The following is a 22,546-nucleotide window of genomic DNA, read 5'->3' as shown; positions in this document are numbered from 1 at the left end:
ACATTATTAGCTTTAGTTGATTAATAAAGGAATTGAGACCAGAGGAAAAAAAGTAACAAGTCTGCCTTAAGTCGCAGACTTTGCAATTAGGAGAGTTAAAACTAAAGCTGAAGAAACAAATAATTACAAAATAATTACAAAATTATTTCTGCCAGCTCTATCCATGGAAAGTGTTTATAATCATCAAGAGTATGACTTGATGGTGAGAAAGGTTTTCCCAAATATACTTCTTTCCACAGTTTCCACACTGCCTCAAATCCCCACCCCCCAAAAAAATTTGTGTGAAGATAAATACCCCACCCCCACCAAAGCTATATTTTAAAATAGTCTTTAAGAAAGGTTGTCTATTAGTGATTGCAAGACAAGATCTATGCATTTTGGGGGGATTTGAGCTGTTAAATGTAAACACATAATATGCATATTTGACCAATTCTGGTAAATAATGATTGAATGATGGTGACAAAAATTTTCTAATTAGGCTATGGTTGGCTATGTAATGTCTAACTTGTGTGTGAAAATACATGACATCTGTGGTTCCAGAGGTTAAGGCACTTGCCTTGCATGCAGCTGATTCGTTTGATCCCCAGCATCAAACATGGTCCCTTCAGCTCTGCCAGGAATGATTCCCAAGCACATAGCCAGAAGTAAAGTCTGAGTACTGCTGTGCGTGGCCTCTAAGAAAAAAAGAAAAGAAAGAAAACACACGATACCTTAAATATCCTAAGATTTCATCACAATAGTATTAATCCCACGCAAAGCAAGCATAAAATCAACTCAGTACAGCTGTCCGTCTTTATGTAGATATCAACTAAAACTAGTGTCTGCTGGAGATGATCCTTAACTGTTAAGAGTCTATAACAAGCAAATGCTTTGAATATTGTAGCCTAATGAGCATCCAGAGTTAAAATTCACATCTGCATATTAGAAAGGAATATATGGAATGCAAAATTACCAAAACTAGGATAATTAAAATTGTCGGTTCTCAATCACCTTTCACTGTTTCACTATGTTTCTGCAACAGCAGATGCAACAAGTGGGAGGGAGCATCAGTAAATAACATCTAAGGAAGAAAGACAGCTATGTCAATAAAACTACTTAAAAAAAAAAAGGTTAGCGAGTTGGAATAGACAGCCTATTAATTAAATGTTTTCAAAATGAATGAACTGATTTAACTTCCTTAACTTTCAAGCTCTTTGGGATCTTAAAACATGTCTTTGCTCAGTGTGTAAGAACAAATGTGGGCCAATTGCTGTGAGTTAATTGAAAAGGATTGTTTTCTTGTTGCCAAGAAACAGCGCTTTCTTACATTATGCAGGTCATTATGTGCACAGATCAAGCTTCCTGATTTTTCTTTTAGAGTTTAAGAGTATAGGCTGCTGTGATTTTCTTCTCCCTTGAGAACAGGAGTGTTCCTCAGAAAAGCTTTTAGGAGAGCTGTTCCATTTTAATTTTCCAGGTAAGATCTGGATTTGAAAATGCCTTCTTTCTTCTTCTGAAAAACTTTTCTTAAATCATCAGTGCTTTTGTGTTGAATGAGTGAGTGGATCTAAAGTGATGATTTTATTTGGGTAATTTCATGTAAAATCATGCAAAGCTGATTGTTTCCAGTTGAAAGTTCTGTGAGCAGAGCAAGAAAATAATTGGTGTCTGCGAGTCAGGCTCTTGATATTGTTGCTTCTTGATTTCTGAGTAATCATGTAACTAAATACATGCATATCAAGGTGTTTGAGGTCTAAATACCAAAAACATTGCTATGGAAGCAAATATCATCATTTCTATTTGGAGAAAAGATTTCAGATCTTGTTTGACAGGTTCCAACAAAGAAATCACCTTTATATTTATTTGTTAATTTCAAAAGGAAGATTTGTTTATCTTATGTATAACTTGGTTGTTTGTTTCTTAAAGTGAACCTCTTCATTATTTTTATATTTTCCTGTCATATTTTTTTAGAGGTTTGTTTGAATGATAAAGGTCAAACCAGGCTTTTGTATTCAATGCAACTTATTAACAGGTGTGAGACAAAGTTGTCCTTCTGGTTGAAGAAGAAAACTAGCATTGCTCGATTCAAAGTTGGTCGTTTTCAGGTTCTCCATTACAGTGCTCACTGTTGCTGTTAAAGTGCTTGAAAGGAAACTGAGATGCTGCTTATATCAATCATTTTCCTACGCTTTAAGGAGTTTATGCTTTCACAGGTTCAGGTTGCACACTGTGGTCCAGTGAATCCACACTTACAAGGTCATACAGTTTACATTCATCTATTGAAAACATATGTTGCCAACTTTGCAGAGGAAACTAGTTAGTGTTGTTATTGATTCTTTTCTTTCAATATAGTTTACCTCTTCTCCATAGCTCTGGTTCTTTCTACAAATATATTTCCTTTAAAGGTAGGATCATCAAGATAGATACAAGTCAGATCAAATATTTGTTGTCTCATTAGGCAAGTTTCCATTTATTCAGCTAGAAGATACTTGAGTATAAATAAGACCTTGTAATATGAACCCTAGTTGATGCTGGGGGGGGGGGAATCACTTGTAACATGTCTTTACCTGATCAAATGATTTAGGTATTCCATGAGTGAACCAATATTCTGGTAAGAAAATCATTGTGTGGGATACTGTTGGTGAAGTGATTATTGAATAGGATGTACTGTACTCATACATTTACTTTTAACATGGCAAATGATTTTTTATTCTTAAATTGCTATACATTTTAAATTAGCTAGTATTTTTAATTCTTCAACTGTAGTATCATGATTTTTGAACTACTCAAATTCCTTTTATTCACATTTGTTTATTTGCAACCTTAAAGCATTTCTCTAACACCTGAGGATGCTGTCTCTGTTTTCTTCCTTAGAGTAATTGCTCTCAATTTGACTGTCAGAAAAATATTTTGGGATTGATACAAAAAGAGCAGATGGAGATAATCTTGACATCTAGTGAGTACCACATATCATGCTACTAAATATCCCACAAGGCACACCAAATACTCACTCAATAAAGCAGGAAATGTTGAGTTCCAAATGTCAACAAAGCTGAGAATAACTATTGACTTACAAGTGTCATGCAATTCACTGTTGCTGACTATATGGTTACCTGTTAACATTTTTGTTTTCAATATATATTTTTTATTTTAATTATTGGACTATAGCAAATATTTAATTTTCATTGAACTTTTTGGAAAATATTTAAAGTATTGTAATCATGATCTAACTGGATTTTCCATTTGTCCTAATCTGAAAGGTCAGTTAGGCTGTTAATAAAAATAGCTAATATGGTATTTAAGGAAAAAAGACATAAAAGTAAACAGAAAATTGTGAGAGGAAAGAGTCTAATCTTGCCTGATATCTATTTTATTTGCTATTGTAAGATATAAGAGCATAAAGGTACACAAAAGAGGAAAAAATAAAAAGAAAATATATTGAAAAGCAATCATTCTTTCTAGGGTAACTTTAAAATAGTAATTTCCTTTTTAAAAATAAAATTTTTATTTTGGCAGCACATATACTAAAATTGGAATGATACAGAGAAGATTAGCATGGCCCCTGCGCAAGGATGATACACAATTTTGTGAAGCATTCCATATTTTTTAAATAAATTTTAATTGAATCACTATGAGATATACATAGATACAAAGTTGTTCATGATTGATTCTTTTCCACTGTAGATATCTCTGTAGCTGGTGAATTTGTTATAATCATATATTGTATAATATTTTTCATGATAGTCATTGATGAGCTTATTAATTTATTCTTTGAGTAAAAATTGGAAGCAAACTATATTCTGAGTTAAATATTTCTTTTTATTTTATTTTTGTAGTCTCTTTTCTTTCCAAATGTTTATTACCTTTATATATAAAAATTTTTTTTCTTGGGACATGTAAAGTTAAATGCTCTACTAATAAGTGCATATAGGGGTTGATGAAGAGTTTAATAGTATAAATTTTTTTAACTTTTTCTTTTTTTTCTTTTTCTTTTCTTTTTTTTTTTTTTTGTTTTTCGGCCACATCCTGTGACGCTCAGGGGTTACTCCTGGCTATGTGCTCAGAAATCGCCCCTGGATGGGGGACCTTATGGGACTCTGCAATCGAACTAGGGCTGTCCTGAGTCAGTCACGTGCAAGGCAAACACCCTACCGCTGTATTATCGCTAAACTTTTTGAAGTCATCAGTACGGCGTTTGCTTGCATGTGGCCAACCCAAGAAGTACCCGGTTTTTTGCAAAACCTATGATTCCTACATTCCTCTCTGCTTCTACTTACAGTGCTCTGAATAAGGTAAAGATTTATCAATATAAAAACTTTCAAAGAAACAATAAAATGGTGGCTATACAAATGTTTGAAAATAATGAGAGATTTACAATTTTAAATTTCTGGAGTTCTGAAAAATCATATAATACAAAGGTCTACATCAGTTATGGTTAAAGTTTAGTGATGCTGATAGGTTATAGTAGATGTTAGTTGCCTTGATGTAGAAGTAAAACAAAAGTTTTTCCTTGATTCTTCCTGTTTCTTCTTTGCTCTGAATTTTGGTTGGTTACAATCTAAGACCCTAGACTTGGATAAAAATACTTGCCTCTTCATGCCATCATGGAGCAAATACAATATTGGAGTTTAGTGTGTGTCATGGAAAATTTAAGCAATGATATATTTATTTCCTTTCTATGTAGTTATAATCATAGACTATAATAATTTTATTCATATAAAATATTCTAAAAAATCTCAAAAAATCATCTGATGCTTGAATTGTTTATATAATATTCCCTAATGTTCTCCTGAATCTAAATATCATTAATAGCTTGACTAAGATGTTACTGCACTATACAAAAGATATTTAAAAATATTATGTTGATACATATAAAATTGCCAATTTTATTTGTCAAAGAGCCTAATATTGGAAGTTTTAAATGACTTAATACGTATAGAACTATTATATTTCCCCAAATAAAATTTTATATGGCAAATATTTGACATAGTTTAGTAAAAAGTACTAGGAAGCAGTATACCTCCAAGAGCTCTTTAAAAGTATTATAAAAAGACACTGCTAGAAAAATTACATTAGGAGCCTAAATAGGGATCAACAAACTAGTCTGTAGGCCATGTCCAGTCTGATACATGTTTTTGTGTAGACTATAATGAATTGTTTTCACATTTTTTGTTTGTTTTGTTTTGTTTTGTTTTTGGGTTACAACTGGCAGCTCTCAGGGGTTACTCCTGCTCTACGTGCAGATATTGACCTGGCAGGCTAGGGGAACCATATGGGATGCCCGGATTCCAACCACAGTCGTTCTGCATGCAAGGAAAATGCCTTACCTCCATGCTATCTCTCCGGCTCGTTTCCACATTTTTAAACATTTGAAGAAAATCAAAGAACAATACTTTGTGATAGAGGAAAGTGATACAAAATTCAAATTTCAGATCCCATAAAGATTTCAGGGGAACAAATCAAACCATAAACATGCATTTAGTTATTACATTACAGTGCTCTGCACTGCACAGAATTGTAAAGTAGCTTCTACACAATTTATGAACAGTAAAGCCTATAGTATGTATAACCTGGCTATTTTTTTTTTTTTGGTTTGTAACTTAAGCAAGTTAGTTAACTGTTCTGAGTCATTTTTACAGTGCACATACTAAGAGTCCTCACTTCATAGGATAATTGTGAATGCCTTCTATTTCATAAGTACTCTGTAACTGTTAAAATAATAATTATTAATATTCTTTTAGGCTGCCTTTGGCAATGATTCAAAGAACAAAACTAAGAGCTTGAGAAGCTTAGATAGGCTATAACTATTGCACCTTCATATCATGATAATTGTCATCAGCAAGGAATAGTACAAATATAACCACTTTACTCATAGAAACGTTTTACTATTTTTATCACATTCATAACATACGGATCTCTTCAAGTTAAAAATATTTGAGCTTCTGAGTTTAAAAATTCTAGGTTGCAGACAAGGAGCTGTTTACTTCTTGGGATAATAAACATCTGCTGAAACAATCTGTGCAACAGAGCATTCACCTTTCTTGGATCATTAAAATAAAAACTTTTTAAAGTAATTGAAAAGGGATCATTGATTAACTTCCACTTTTTATCTCTTCTAAATGAAGACACAATTTCTCTTGAGACTAGATATTTGTAGCATTTGGAAATATAAAGGGATCTGAACTTTAATTTTCTCAGGATTTTTTGTGTAAAAGTAAATAAAATTTTACTTTCTGTCACATATTTTTCCTCCTTATTTGACTATTATTTATTGAAAAAAATCCAGGGTTTCTAGATTTAAGATGGTTGTATTGAATTGAGCTCCACAAAACGTTTTAAGTCTCAAGGAGACTGGAAACTGGGGTAATGGTATCACACAGCAGAAAAGGGGTCATGTTTTAAATTAGAAAGGCTTGAGAAATAGCTCAGCTCTGTTACTTTTTGTATGCAAAATCAGAAGGATCTGGAGAAAAGATATCCAAAATCCTGAATAAAGAGATGTTTAGTGCTCCCAAAGCTAAAATCCAATAGTATCCTAGAGATATAGTTAAGTAGAACTTTTGATAAACTTCAAGCCTAAGACTTACCTGACAGATTACCTCTCCACTTTTTCTACATTAGTCTCCCCAGGGAATGTTGAAGAGAAGACACTTGTAACAGTCAGTTTATAATGCTTGACTTAAGAAGTCAGTGAATAATAACTATTAGAATTCTCTAGGTAAACCAGCTTGAATTAAAGGTGCTTCTTTTGTTTCCTTACTTTAAAGTAGAGCTTCTGGTTTTTAAGGGATTACGCCAAGAGTGATGAGTCATATCTAAAAAGAGGAAGAGAAAGTGCTATCAAATATCATGTTGATTAATAAGAATAGGCCTAAGGGTTGTTCATAGTATTTCAATGGGAGCAGGGAAGCTTACAGAGAGGCCGGACAATAAAGAATTTGAGCAATCAGAGAGTTTCTATTTGCTGTCAGAGGCCAGAAAACCAAAGTTTCAAAAAGAATGGATTCTACCCATAGAAAGATTTCTGGGGCCGGTGAGGTGGCGCTAGAGGTAAGGTGTCTGCCTTGCAAGCGCTAGCCAAGGAAGGACCGCGGTTCAATCCCCCGGCGTCCCATATGGTCCCCCCAAGCCAGGGGCAATTTCTGAGTGCTTAGCCAGGAGTAACCCCTGAGCATCAAATGGGTGTGGCCCCCCCAAAAAAAAACCAAAAAAGATTTCTGATGTATTTTTTCTAATTATATTTTCAGTAAATAAGTATATAAAATTTTTTTTTAAATACAGATTTTTAAGTAAAAATTATTTGCCACTTGCTAGGTATCTTGCCATTCAGTTAAAATATTTTGTAATTTAGGGGCATAAAACCTTAAGCTACTTCTTGGCGTGGAATGGAATATTCCTGAGTAAACTGTTAGAATCTTTTGGATAATAGTCAAAGAGTTCTGTAATTTCCTTCATTATTTTTAGCTCCTTTTTGGAATATTTTATTTCAAGTTTGCTTCAGGAATGTCAAGAAGATGCCAATTATTATATTGAATGTTTATTTTAGTATGCTATAAAATTAAAATAAAAAATACAAAATAATATCCTAGAGACTACTAAAATAAAAGTAGTGGAGTTTATTTCTTCGAGTTTTGTTTGTTGTTTTTAGCAAAGTGAAAACCTCTTAAGAAATAAAAAAAAATTTGTCTGTACCTGTGCAAGTAAATTTGAAAGTAATTTTTATCCCTTGGCTATAGGAACACTGATTTACTTAGGGACATGGAGGCAATAAAAAGAGAAATAAATCAAGTATAAGGAAATTTAGAAGATAGGATTTCTACTTAGTAAGTGGTTCAAATTCTTGCTCTAAAGCTAATGGTTACATTAGAGTTATTGTTCCTGGATAATGGTATTTGTATTCACCTTTAAAACTTTTGAAGTACAGTTCTGGTAATATATTGGAATAAACTCTATAGTGATTTCACAGTTAAGAACTCTACATTAGAAATTCTATCATAGCTGATTTCTTTAATTCCCTTAAAAAGACATAAGATTGGTATCTATAGAAAAAGAATGATAGCACAAGGAGAGACCATGAGATCATCTAATCCACACCAAAATCATTTAAAATAGAAGGGTTTTTAATCAAAGGTTTCCAAGGGATTTGTTACATTAGTGATTGCAGTATGATGAGTCCCATAACAATACAAGAGGCTTGCTTGCCTCTCTGATCAAGAATCATTGCAATATCAAAGGATGAATTCTTTCCTAAGAAGTTTATGACTAATTCAGGTCTCTACAAACATTCCAGGAACAAGATTTTTATTTTATTTTATTTTATTTTTTGTTACGAGATCATTGTATGACTCGAGAGGCTTAGAAAGCAAAGCACATATACTGTGTCTTGCTAGCAATGTGGGCCACTGTTTTCATAGCTGTTTTGTAGATTTTTTTTTCTATCCTGTTACACTATTCTAGAAATATGAGTACAAGTATTTTGGGCTGGCTTAACTGAACCACATTCTTATCAGGAATAGATAAATTAGATAGATAGATAGATAGATAGATAGATAGATAGATAGATAGATAGATAGATAGATAGATAGCACATATATAATATCTACTAACAACAACAAAAATACTAGAGAAAACATTTCACTGCTCTCTATTTCTAACTCTAGTCTCATGAATTGTAAACTTGTAACATTGTAAATTTGAACAAGTTAGTTAAATTCTCTGAGCCTTAATTTGGATTTCTGCATGAAATAAAAAAGTGACTTGGACATAGATTTTGGAATCTCTGTTAGCTCTAACAATCTATAAAACAATCTATCATAAAGCAAAATTAAAACAATTCTGTGACTTTTGTCTGGAAGAAAAGACAGTGGGAGGGTAAAAATGAAAGGAATTTTTTCTCAAATCTCCCACTCCCAGAAATTCTGAAAACATTTGATTGTGATGGAAAGGTTTATTATATATGTTAATTATTTGGAAAAATTTATATAAAATATATACATTTAAAGCAAATAATTTTAAGCTAAAATCTTTTATTGTTCTAATGATCAGCTTCAGGGTAGTTTTTTATTTGTTTGTTTTGTTTTGTTTTTTTAAAGGAGGAACCTCATTCTGATTTTGGTTAGAAACTTTTTGGTTAGAATAATGAAAGTTAATTGTTACATAAATAAAAGTTGGTTTTTAGCAGGGGAGGAAATAATTCTAAAAGGTGGGGGCACTCTTTGCATTTAAATTTGTTGAAAATCAATGAATTGAAAGGTGAGTGGGTGGAGGGTTTGGGCTATACTCCGTAGTGCTCAAATTTTAATTCTGGGGACCATAAGCTGTGTCAACTATTGAACTAAGGCCAATTTACTTCCTGTAATAATCCTTTGGCCATAAAGGTTTACTTTTTGTGGTTTTATTTCATACAACAGATAACCAACCAATACTTTTCTGTGCCATAAGAATAAGAAGATGGGGAAGATATTGTTAAACATTCTGCTGTGATTCTGGAGACTTCCTCAAAAGGCAGAAGAACTTGGGGATACTAAAAACTATCATAAATAGCCAATAACAGTAAAATACAATTTCTAATTTTTATAAGTGTAATTAATAACTGAGAATAGGAAAAGGAACTCATATACTATATTTATTTCTTGGATCTTTATGTCTGAAAATAAAGCATTTTGTATATTTCTTATTCAGTGCTGCTATTTACACGTATATTCTGTTATCAAAAATCCTAGAAATAGTGATTTTTACTTAAAAACATAAAGGGTGGGCTGGAGTGATAGCACATTAGGGCTTTGCCTTGCACTCTGCCTACCCAGGAAGGACTTGGGTTCAATCCCCAGCATCCCATATGGTCTGACAAACCTATAAAGGATGATTTCTGAGCGTAGAGCCAGGCGTAAACCTTCAGTGCCACCAGGTGTGGCCCAAACAAACAAACAAAGAAAAAAAACCATAAAGGGAAACCTGACTAAATTATTACAAAGTACTTTCAAATCCAGTATTAGAAGCATATATCTTCTGTTTAAAGATGTTAGGAACTAGCCATCATGAAAAGTTAAATTCTTTATAATAAAATTAACACTTTAATTGAAATCTGCTTAGAATGTCAGACTGTAGAAGATTACATTGTCACAGCAATACCATTGACATTATTATTCACTGGAAATAATTTGTGTATAGACTGATAATATTAAAAGAATGTTTTCAATTATTGAACTCATGCTTAGATTTCTCCATCACTATTAGGAAAACAAAAGTAATTTAAAATTACCCATGGAATTTGCAAAAACTAATGTATACAACATTAAAATACCCAAATTATTCACCAAAATAGTATAATAGTATTTAAAGAACTACTATGTTCATTAAGTATAAAATGTACAAATTAGTTAAGAGCTGAGCATTAAAACACAATATTGTAATATTATCATATAATAATAGTAATGTATTATTGATAAAATATATAAATTCAGAGAACATTCAAATGAAGAATCCACAGTATTTAACTAACAACAACAAAAAATTTCTTTTTACAATTTTTTCATGGTATATTTTATTAGATATTATTTTAAAATTATCAGCATATGCAAATTGAATTAATCTTCACAGAGAAAACATTTTAATTTTTAATTAACCATTCTATGGTAACTACAAACAGAGCCAGGAAATTGCTTTAATAATGTCTCTGTGGGCCTATGATATTCACAAAGGAAGGGCATCATTTTTTAAAATATGAACTCATGAGGATAATTTTTAGCTATATTACCCTTTTCTAAATTTCCCTGTTTCAATAAAATCTTCTCTGGAGAACAATTTGAACAACAGGAAAATAGACTTAAAAATTACATAAGACATTCTAATATATATTTTATTAAAACATTACCAGTTATTACAGGAGAGAAGACTAGTTCTATTTTTACTTCAGGTTTTTTATAGTTCAGATGTCCTAATTAAGAAAAACATGTATCTTTCTGAAATCATGTGTTATAAGATTAATAAAGCATGTACAGGGCCAGGAAATATTTGCTGTAATATATGTTAATAGCTTGGAGGTGAAATGGTTCAGTATCAGCTTAGCAGGCATGAAATCTTATGCTTGATCCTTGACCCAGGATGGTTTTCCTCAGTATATTGGGTATGCTGTGGTGACCCTGACATTGCTAGGCCAAACTTGCTGATAATGATTCTGGGGGGCAAGAGGGATCCTGCCAATATAAAAAAGTCCAATATTATTATCATATCCAATATAACCTTGTATTCTAGCACTGAGCTCTCACTTAATGTGGTCATTTTATGCACAATGCATATAGTAACTTTGTAAATACTATAACCCATTATTTATATGTCCAAAATAAACCTACATTCTCTGGGGCTGGAGAGATAGCACAGTAGTAGGGCATTTGCTTTGCATGTGGCCGACCCCGGAGGGACCCGTTCAATTCCCAGCATCCCATATGTTCCCCAGACTGCCAGGGGTAATTTCTGAGAGCAGAGCCAGGAGTGAGCCCTGAGTGCCTCTGGGTGTGGCCTAAAAACAAATCAGTCAATCAATAAATAAAATTTAAAAAAACAAAAACAAAATAAACCTACATTCAAAAATAGAGCACTGTCACATTTGCATAGTGATAACTAATGAGAAAATTCAAGAATTGGGCCTCTAAAAATATATCCTAAATTATTCTCACTTTTTTACTATTTACTCATAGATCAGTTGCCTCGGTGGCCAGTAAACTCAGAAGTTGTCTTGTCCCACAATAAGAGAGTGACATCGACCCGACGTTCTCCCTACTCTTATTAGCTTTACATATGGCATGAAATATAATTTTTATTCTCCCTTGCTACCACTTCTGGTCCCTACCTACTTCCTAGTAGTTGTGGTGAATATTGGATTTGTCCTTCCCACTGTCTGTGTTTTCAGTTCCTACTATTCTCTTTCACATCCTTCCTCTTGTAACTCTCCTCTTCTATCCATTCTGTATGAACCCAAATGTGAAACTTTTGTGTTTTCATGTTACTTAGTTCCCTAAAACATATTCACATATGTGTACATATCTTAGGATGTGAGGCCATCATATCAGAACCCAGCATGGCAAAAAGCATGAAATGAATCTTGGATATTGCAAGCACTCATAGCTAGATAGTTGGGAGTACTCAGTGCTATTCAGCCTCATGAATAAGGCTGTGAGTTTAGGGTTTCAGAGGGGGGCAAAAACATATATTTTTTGCAGTGCCCCATTCCCAGCATTTTCTGTCTAGAGAATTTATAGAGAGATTATTTGTGGTCACTGACACAAAACTGTTTTAGTTAGATAAGGGAAGTTCTGCTTTCTGCAGCCATCATAGTTTAGATAGTTTCACTTTGATTTGATATTTCATACAATTTTACTGGGTTATTAGGTTCTACCATATCTCCCTATTTTCATTCTCGTTTCTGAAAATTTATTTTTTGGCTGTTGCCAGAATATTTCTAAAACACTGTTCCTTTTCTTCAAAACAATTTAGTGGCTTTTTACTAAGATTATAAACTATCACCCAAGCTTTACCATGGTCTACTAAAATTTAATGAATAAATGAGTGAAATAGTATAAACATAGCCTATATGACCAGAATATATTTACTGACCAGAAAAGCAAATGATGAATTATAATGATGCAAAAATATACTAACATATTAGTATATTTTATTGTATGTCTATATTATATTTATATTTATTTACAATTGTATATATTATATTTAGTATATATACAATACATATTGTATATGTACAGTATATTATACTATACAGATAGTACAGCAGTATGGCACTTGTGTTTCACACAGCCTATCCAAGTTTGATCCCTGGAACACCATGTGATTTCCTAAGCACAGATCACTGATCAACAGTGATCTCTGAGCACAGAGCCAGGAGTAAACCCTGAACACTGGGCTTGGACCAAAAACAAATAAAAATTATTCCTTAGTGCCTAATTTTGTGTCTATTTTTTCTCAGATTTTACATCTAAGTCAAGGCTTAGTGGTCAGTTTAATATATTTTATACAAAGGCTAATTCATAAATACTCAAAATTAAACTATATAATGTCATATGCATTACTTAAAGTTTTAAAAGCATCATTTGGGGCAGTATCAAATCTCCTTTATTTTTCTTAAATTTTAATCAACATTTTGATCCTCTATGATCTAATTTAAATGTTTAAGTAAGTTTATAAGCTAATTATTATGAGTGTTAATAAATTAATTTCTATGAATTTCTACTACAAAGCTGTTTTGAAATGGTCTTTCATTAACTAGTCCACAAATTAGATGAACTCTAGAATGCATTTTAAGTCCTAAAACTATAAGTTAAATAGAAAATTTTAGCAAATTCACTTTTTAATACTTTTTAAACCCAGTCTCTTATGCTGTCCTTAACTAAAACAGGACTTTTAGGAAAGATTCTTTTTTCCTTTGCATGATCTCTGCCTTTCAGGAGGGAAGCTAATACTACTTTGTCTATTCATTTGGTAGTAATTTTAGAGTATCAATGGTGATATTTTTTACCTGGCTGTGAATTCTACTTATTTAAAGTGTGTTTTTGCAGTATCTAAAAGAAAAAAAAAGAAGAGAAAGAATGTGTATGTGTTTGAGAGAGAGAGAGAGAGAGAGAGAGAGAGAGAGAGAGAAAGGAAGAAAGGGAGAAAGGGAGAGAGGGAGGGAGGGAGGGAGAGAGAGGGAGAGAGAGGGAGAGAGATGAGAAAAATGTCTGCCACAGAGGGAGGGCATTGAGGAGGGTGGGAAAATGGGAATATTGATGGCAGGAAATGTACACTGATGAAAGGTATTATATATTGGATGATTGAAACTCAATCATGAACAACCTTGTGACTGGAAAAAAAACTACTGTCCACAATAAATAAAATAATTTTCAAAATCAGAAATTAAGTAAATTGTGGTGTGTATGTGATGGTAGTTTGCTTTGGGGTCACATGTGACAGAGGTCAGGGATTCAACGGCATGTGGGAGACTATATGGTGCCTGGGATGGAAACAGGTCTCCCACATGCAAAGCATGCATTCAGTCCATTGAGCTATCTAATTTAGTTAATCCCCCCCCCCATTTTTTGATTTGGAGCCATATCCAATGGTTGCTAGAGGCTACTCCTGGCTCATTGCTAAGACAGTAGTGTCACTCTCAATAGTACAGAGATTGCAAACCTTGTCAGAGATTGAACCCAAGCACTCCATTCTGTCAAGCTATTCCTCTAGTCCCCTGACATTCAGTCTTATTAGACCTCAGTTTCTGCATCTTCAAATGGGAACCTGCCTTCTAGCTTTGGGGATGCAAAAGGGCTAGTGACAAAGTAACTTTTATTTTAGATTCTATCTTGGTTTTATTACTTCCCAAAATTCATTGCCAAGGACCTCCCCTGCCTAACTTGATGCATGTTTGCCTGCCAGCCTGTCTAAATCACCTTTTTCCCAAAACAGCCCTGAACACTTCAGCAGTCAGTTATCATTCCCATGCTAGCATTGATAGTACCTATTTTAGATTTCTCTAGGCTTTTCATGAGTGGAATCAAATGATATATAAATTTTTGTGACCAGTTTTCTTCATCTTGCTGTCTTCAAAGTTTATCCAAATTATAATCTAAATCAATACTTTGTTGCTTTTCTTATGAAAAAATATATGTCATTACATGTATGACTGACTCCATTGTTTATTCATTGGCTTATATGGCATTTGGATTGCTCCCACCTTTTGTCTAATACAAATAATGCTACTGTAATAGGTGATAGGGCTTCCCATAGCAAGGTGTTTTTTTTTTAAGTCATAAAAACAATATGTGATTTGAAAAGGAGTTCCCACCACCAGCTTCCCAGTTCCAGACTAGTAATACCAGCTCAAAGCCTAAATCTAGGATTCACCAATACCCATCAATGAACCATTTTTCAGAAACAAAGATCTAATGGGTCCCTGTATCTTCTGTGGACATTGTGCAGACTGGATCTCTTGAGAGAACAGAAGGCTCTAATAAAGCTGAATGAAGGAGACTACCTGAACTCAACATCTCATTTGACAAGGAACTAGGGACACATTCTGATCTATACAAGTCAGGGCAGTTGGGACATAAAGCCATGAACCCAGCTTTATAAAAGAAATGTACTAAAGTCTTTATTTGGGGATTCCCACATCCCAACTTGGAGTGCATAGTTTCTTTTTTTTCTTTCATGGATTTCTTCTCTCATATTCCCTATATAGAAAATGGTTTGACTTTATTGTCTTTTGAAATACTTCTCTGTGATAACAGAAAACTAAAGGGTATAATCTATCCTTAACTTAAGAGCTATGGATCCCCAAGCAGGAACTGGTTCCCACATTGTGCAGAACAAGTGGGTCTCTGGTGCAGCCTAGAAGCTTCTTAGTGGGAATGGCAAAAGAAGAGAACCCTGAATTTTGTGGGAGTTTATGCAGCCTCAGGAAAGGCTTCCTGGCTATATCCTCACCAACATGGGCTGGACTGGGCCAGGCCAAGCAGCATGGTACTAGCATTCTGTCTCCCTTATCTCTCTTCTCTCCTTTTTCTCTTCTCTCTCTCTCTCTCCTCCCTCCCTTCTTTTATTTCTCCCCCTTAGTCTCCTCTCCCTCTTTCATTCTCTACTACTTTCCTTTACTCACTGCTTTCTGCTTTCTCTTGTACCTCACCCAGCACATGACTATGGACATTAGGATGTACATTTTTGTTTGGCTTTCAATTCGCTAGGATATATATCTTATTGTAGAATCTCTGGGTCATATGATAATTATATGTTTAACATTCTCAGAAACTGACAACTGTTTTCAAAATAGCTACACCAGTTCATATCCCTAACAGCAACATATGGGAGTTCAATTATTCCACAATATGTGATTTGTCTTCCTAGTGGGTGTGAGATGTCGTATTACAGTTTTGATTAACCTAATAACTAATCACTCTCATTTGTTGATTATCATGCAATGAGATTATTGATTATTTGTAAACTTTCTTTGAGAAATAATAGTCACATCTTTGCCCATTTTAAACCATGTTATCTGTTTTTATATTATTGAGTTGTCTGATTTCTTTATATATTCTGGATACGTTTTCTAGAAAGAAAATTTGAAAATATTTTTCCTTTTTGTATGTATCTTCATTACAGTGTTTTTTTTAAGTACATGATTTTAAATTTTGAGGTAAAATGCCTCTTTCTTCTATTACTCAGTCCTTTAGGGTCAGATCCAGAAACCACTGCCTCACCCAAAGTCATAAAAATTTATTCTTAAGCTTCCTTCTAAAATTTTTATAATTTATATGCTTAGGTGTATGATTTATTTTATGCTAACTTCTTTGTATGGTGTGAGGTATAGATATCTAGATTCCTACTTTTTAATACAGATGCTCAGTTATTCCAACACAATTTGTTGTTTTTCATATGCTACTAAAAATATTCTAGGAAGATATTGCCAGCAATAATGTTAACTGCATGTCTCTAAATATCCTAGAAACAAAAGTCAATTTAAGAGGCCACAGGTATTAGACTTTGATTCTTATTTATATACACTGTTCATATATAACTTTTATCTCTGAGTATTTTGTTTGTTTTGTTCAATAGTCAAGTATTTGAATATATTTATCTCCTTTTATAAAGTAAATGACATTTACAATACTTAAGATAAATATTGATACCTATTCTAATATTAAATCGGACCTAAAAAAGCCAGCAATTAGGGGCTAGGCGGTTGTGCTAGAGGTAAGGTGCCTGAGGTGCCTGCCTTGCCTGCACTAGCCTTGGACAGACCACGCTTCGATCCCCCCACATCCCGTATGGTCCTCCAAGCCAGTAGTAACCCCCTGAGTGTCACCGGGTGTGGCCCAAAAGCCAAAAACCAAAAAAAAAAAAAAAAAAAAAAGCTAGCAATTAATTTATTTCCCTAAGAAAAATATACTGAGAATCTACTATGTGTTTTTAATTCTGTTGTCAAGGAACATGTTTAGAAAAAGAAAAAAAATACCCCAATAGATGCATATTTCAAATGTTGATGTCTCTTATAAAGAGAATTAAGGCAGCCTAAGAGTGCCATGAAGAAAGAGGATATTAGTTTATTTAGAGTGATAAGAGTATGTCTCTTTTAATAAGCCAAGCTACAGCCAGAAACTGGAAGTTGAAGGGAACTGTATATAGATATACTAAAGAAAAATGTTTCAAGTAATGGGACTAGCAAGAGAAGTAGTCTGTGGGAAACCATGTATAGCTCAGCTAGAAATGTCCCCCTTTACCTGTCATTTATTGCAAACAGTAACAATTCTTTATACATCCCATTTTTATTATTTTCTTTTTAAATTTTTTATAATAGATACTACATTGTATCACACTTAAGAAGAGTCAGTTGAGGTGTTTCAAAATTAGATTAAATTAAAACTAAACCAAATAGTAAACAAAATAAGATATTGCTCTTCACTATATTCTGTATCTTCTCTGTAGTGCCACTTATGGCACAACTTTAATACAATTCAGTAAAGCTGAAAGCCCATGATGTTTTCCAAACTATAATTTGTGGGCCATATTTGTGGTTCAGAGCCTTAACTGGGAAATTGAGAATGGCCCCACAATAGTCAGGTCTAAGTGATTCCTAATTACATTTATATGCTGAAAATACAGAATATGGTGATTACTATTAAGAACACAATTTCAATAAGTTTGATGTTAAGGAAAATAGGTGGTTTTTCAATAGTCTACTTTGAGTGCCTTCAGCTATGACACACTTGGTATGTATCATGGAATCAGCTCATCACTGATTCAACTATGCCATATATGGTTAGTGTAATACAGTGACTCATTGGAGTTAAGGTTGGGAAATCAGCCATTGTCCATGTGCTGGGTTTCCATTGAAAATCAATATCCAAAGGAGGATCTATTTTCTATAAAAATCTGAGCACATTTTGTAGTTATTACCTTTATAATTATTTTAGCAAATAATTACTTTTCAGAATATCTTAAACATCAGTGTCCAATATTTCTTCATTTATTTCTTGAAAATGTTTGTGATCTTTATTTTATATGTCTAGCAGCTAGCAAATCTTTAGTGACCTGAATCTGTGAAGGCAGGATGATAAATGCTTAGTATTGAAGTGTGATTATTGGAGAGTGGTCTAAATCTTCACAATTACAGGATACTTACACAGATGCACTCACACTGAGATGTATTTAGACTTGCTCTTTGTATTAGGGCAACTACAGCAAGGACTCACTAATTTAGATATTTCCAAGTAGGAAATTTAGGCAAGTTGGCCAGTGACTTAAGGTATAAACATGGTAAAAAGTGAAAATTAAGGGGCTGGAGAGATAAAAATAGGGATTAAGGAGCATGTCTTACATGTGGCCCACCCCTGTTCTAGCCCTAGCACCATATATTCCCTTATCACTGAGCACCACTGAGAGCATCCTATATGAATTTGAACTCTGGAGGGGGCAGCCTGGTTAGCACAGCTCTGCAGTGCCCTTGAATCACCACATCCACAGTCGCTTATGTTGAACTGCTGATCTGGTTAGCCGAGTTCAGGAGAGGGCTCTGGGATGTCTCAGAACTGCTTGAGAATGTCAAAATACTTTTTTTTTTGACATTGAAAAAGAAGAAATTTAAACAAATTAAAATACAGTTATAGAATCCCTTCTGGTTCTTACAAAAAAATGAATTGAACTCCTATCTGCTTGTCAAAGATAAAATCATCTTTCCTAACTCTGAACTCACATTAAAACTGTTTTATCTTGTTTAATATTACTTGGGAGTAAACATCTCAATGATTCCCTCAGGTTTGACTTGTTTTTGTTTTCATTTTTCAGCTCTGTTTATTAAAATAATATGGCTTTGTTTAAAAAATAGAAAAGGAAGAAAAATTTAAAGTGTGTTATTCTTTTAGGAACATTCTTTCTTTGGTCTTACCTGTTCTGTGGGCAGAAATAGAATTCAACTTTTAAAAGAAAGCTTTGAATTGTATTCTAATGGTTATTTCCTTGAATGTGGCTGAAATGATGGTCTTTAAAGGGTGTTACCAGATGAAAGCTTTGCCAAGGAAGGAAGGTGGAGCTGTGTGGGAATGAGACTTTGTTTAATCAGGTTGTATAATGTTTTGCTGAGACATGTTAGGAAAAGTAATCCAAAGTAACATGGAGTCAGTAAGAAAAAAAAAAAAGGAGGGGGTGAGAATTACACTCTTAAGTGCCTTATAAAATTTAGATTTTTTGGCCATTCTTTTAGAAATTTATACAACAGAAATGTCAGAGAAAATTAAGTCTCACTTTATGTAAACATACAATTCCTTTCCTTACATTTGCAGTATTTTAAAGATTTTCAGAGAACAGTACTAATAGAGACCCACTACATGTCAAGCTATACATCATGGTTTTTAAAAAAATGTATATTCTCTGCTGACCTTAAAATTACCTTCAGACAAATGGTCAAATTTAGAATTATTTAATATTTTAAAGTTTCACATTTAAAAGTGAATGATCCTGAGAGAGCTGGCTCCAATGCCCACAGCCCCAAACTCTCTTCATCATTCCAGCCCTTTCCTACATAGGAAGATTTGAGTTCCAGAGCTACCCTTACACCACGTCACAGCCCTGAGATCAGCTGCCACTTGAACATCCTTCAGATCAAGAGATATTTATGCTAAAACGAGTCAGCTTAAGAGACCTGAGGAAAGGCTAGCTCATAGTGGGAGATTCTTGGATTCAGACAATCAGAGAAAGCTGAGAGGATCTGAAACAGGACTGTGTGGGTGTAATTATTTGGTTCCTAAATTCTTTGTGCAACGCAAAGATTTGCTCTGAAGCCTAAAGCATAGGACAGAGGCCCTCTTGTCTTGGTAGAGAACCATGCAAAGTATAATTGTGTGTGCATGCATGTGTGTGATATGTCAATCACTGTTGCTTACATATATTTGAAAGATATAAAAGGAAATGTTTAAACATGTCCATAATTATGACATACCAAACATAGTTACTTTTCATCTTTTAAAGATATTGAAAACTCAGTGTATAAACATGCAGTTATTACCTTACCTAAAGGAGTGAGTGAAAAAAACCTTTGAATTGTCTGAAAGAGTCAGCAAGACATTTATTACTGATTGCACTATAATGATTAGCCAGCCAAGGTTATTGAAATACTTCAAACAAAGAATGTCAGATTATAAAATAAAGACTGAAGCTCCTCTCAAAAATGTCTGGGGCACTGTCAAGTTTCTCTCATCTAGAGGATTGACTTCAGCTCAGAACTGAAGGCACTGTTCTTGTTCTGTGCTATAGGAATGAGGAGCATTAGCTCCTGCTGAGCAGAGTTCAGTAGGTGCTTGACACAGGTTCAGTGTGTTTCTCTTCTCATTAGTGCCTTCACACTCTCATCCCCTGCTCTTCTTTCATGAACTTTAGAAGGGAGTGAAAGCTTCATTACCCTGTAACCAGGCTGTCAGCCATATTTGGCAATGTTGAGAGTTGACATTCAGTCTTCAGTTATTCAAATTATAAATATTAAAGCCCTAACTAATTTTTACTTTTTTTGATAGGGTGATATATAAAGAAAAGAAGTAACAAAGTGAAGCTTATGCATAAGAGAAAATACTTTTCATTTTGTGTAATATATATATATATATGTGTGTGTGTATATATATAAATATTACTTTTTAGCTTTTGTGTGTATATGTATAGATATAGATATATTAGTTTTAGGCTTTTGGGCCATATTCAGTGGTGTTCAGGGGTTACTGCTGACTCTACACTCAGGAATTACTCCTAGCAATGCTTGGGGGACCATATGGAATGCTGGTAATCAAATCAGCAGTAGGAAAATAAACCAGTAGGAAAACACCCTACCTATTGTACTATCATTCCAGCCCCAGTAATGCATATTTTTAACTTTTTAAGAGGTAAAGTTTTAGGTGGTGTATTTTAGATGTAGAATAGTAAAAGATGTGAGCCCTAGAAATGAAATAAACCATTGAGGTATCTAGGGTGCAGCAAAAATAATTCTTAGTAAAAGTAAATATATTTGAGTGGACATTAGAGAAACATGCTTGACACCTACTCAGATTTAATATTTCTTCTATTCAACTTGGATAATTGAAACTATGAAATTAATTTATTGTGCTATGATTTGCCATAATTTAAAGTGAGATAAGGTATTTTACCATACCTTAAGTGGCATATACTCTAGATCAGAGGTCTCAAACTCAATTTACCTGGGGGCCGCAGGAGGCAAAGTCAGGGTGAGGCAGGGACGCATAAGGGATTTCGCTTACCGAATATTTGCAATAAAAAATCGCATTAGTAAGCAAAAAATCGCATTAAACTTTTGCATATGGAACTGCTCGGGGTATGCAAATGTTTAATGCAATATTTTCCTTACTAATGCGATTTTTATTGTGATTATTCAGTAAGCGAACAATCATGAATACTGCGATATTTGAAGGCCAGCCTTGGGTCACAAAATGTACGGAGGGCCACAAATGGCCTGCGGACCAAGAATTTGAGACCCCCGCTCTAGATATTAACTTCCTGTGATTTCCTTATTTCATAAACATGTTTTTAAATATTTTTATTATTTTGTAAAGAAGAAAGTCATAATTGTCCTACAAAAATGGAGGAAGTGATCAAGAACGTAAATTTTATGGGGTCAAAGATATCTTGCTGGCTAGACATCCTTTTTTCAGAAATTAGAACTGAAAATGGCTCATCATTGTGTCTTCAGTATTTTTGAGCTTAAAAAAAGTGAATGAACATAATGCAAGTCAAGTTTATTATGCAAGAAGTTCAGACTTTGGACCAGGAATTTGTGTTTAGTTTAATCAGTGTTTCCTAGTGTACAGCACTAAGCCTTCTGTCAGAGAGGACATAGACAAAACAAAGGTCTTCAAAGATCATAACTTCCCAAGATAGCATAGCCTGTAAAATGAGGCACTCACCTGCCATCTGTCCACTACTATCATGATATGATGATTTCTGCTACCTCATAATATTTTTATGTTTTACAGATATAAATCTTGTAAATTTTAATTACCATGCTAAGAATATAAAAGGTTTATATAATCACTTTCTTTTTTTTAATATATTTTATTTTATTTAAACATTTTGATTACATACATAATTGTGTTTGGGTTTCAGTCATGTAAAGAACACCATCCATCACCAGTGCAACATTCCCATCACCAATGTCCCAAATCTCCCTCCTCCCCACCCGACTCCCACCTGTACTCTAGAAAGGCTTTCCATTTCCCTCATACATTCTCATTATTAAGACAGTTCAGAATGTAGTTATTTCTCTAACTAAACACATCACTCTTTGTGGTGAGCTTCATGAGGTGAGCTAGAACTTCCAGCTCTTTTTTTCTTTTGTGTCTGAAAATTATTATTGCAAGTATCTTTCATTTTTCTTAAAACCCATAGATGAGTGAGACCATTCTGCATTTTTCTCTCTCTCTGACTTATTTCACTCAGCATAATAGATTCAATGTACATCCATGTATAGGAAAATTTCATGACTTCATCTCTCCTGACAGCTGCATAATATCCCATTGTGTATATGTACTAG

General features: G+C 33.7%; 1 long non-coding RNA gene and 1 other non-coding gene across 2 annotated transcripts in view; both read left to right on the top strand.

Annotated features, from left to right (window-relative positions):
• The first annotated feature begins 1,378 nt into the window (after nucleotides 1-1,378).
• LOC126009197 (uncharacterized) overlaps nucleotides 1,379-22,546 on the top strand; it is a 57,480-nt gene continuing 36,312 nt past the window's right edge. The window contains exon 1 of the long non-coding RNA XR_007495891.1: nucleotides 1,379-1,456. This is a non-coding gene — a long non-coding RNA (uncharacterized LOC126009197). The remainder of the gene's footprint in view (nucleotides 1,457-22,546) is intronic.
• On the top strand, nucleotides 3,484-3,586 carry LOC126010590 (U6 spliceosomal RNA). The gene has a single exon (XR_007496611.1). It is a non-coding gene; the product is annotated as a U6 spliceosomal RNA (small nuclear RNA).

Source organism: Suncus etruscus, chromosome 5 (assembly GCF_024139225.1).
Source record: "Suncus etruscus isolate mSunEtr1 chromosome 5, mSunEtr1.pri.cur, whole genome shotgun sequence".
Lineage (NCBI taxonomy): Eukaryota > Metazoa > Chordata > Mammalia > Eulipotyphla > Soricidae > Suncus > Suncus etruscus.
Note: the sequence above shows the minus strand (reverse complement) of the source record. Positions and strands in the feature narration are given on the sequence as shown.